This window comes from Geospiza fortis, unplaced genomic scaffold, assembly GCF_000277835.1.
Source record: "Geospiza fortis unplaced genomic scaffold, GeoFor_1.0 scaffold2, whole genome shotgun sequence".
Classification (NCBI taxonomy): Eukaryota; Metazoa; Chordata; class Aves; order Passeriformes; family Thraupidae; genus Geospiza; species Geospiza fortis.
This window is the reverse complement of record NW_005054366.1, coordinates 3,615,420-3,615,640: the sequence shown is the minus strand read 5'-3', so window position 1 is coordinate 3,615,640 and position 221 is coordinate 3,615,420.

Genomic DNA, 221 nt, shown 5'->3' with positions numbered 1-221 from the left:
TCTGCTTCTGTGAGCATGTCTGCAGCCGGCTGTGCTCCTGAGGATGGGGGGCCTTGGGACACCCCCAGGGGCTTCTCCTGGCTGCTGGGGCAGGGCCTCTGGTGTCCTTCGGAGCCCACAGGGGCCCCACCTGGCCCTCCCCGGTACCACGGAGGGTCACGGCTGCCCCCCTGAAGTGCCCCACCCCGCAGGAACCCGCTGGCCCTGCCTTTCGTGGGGCT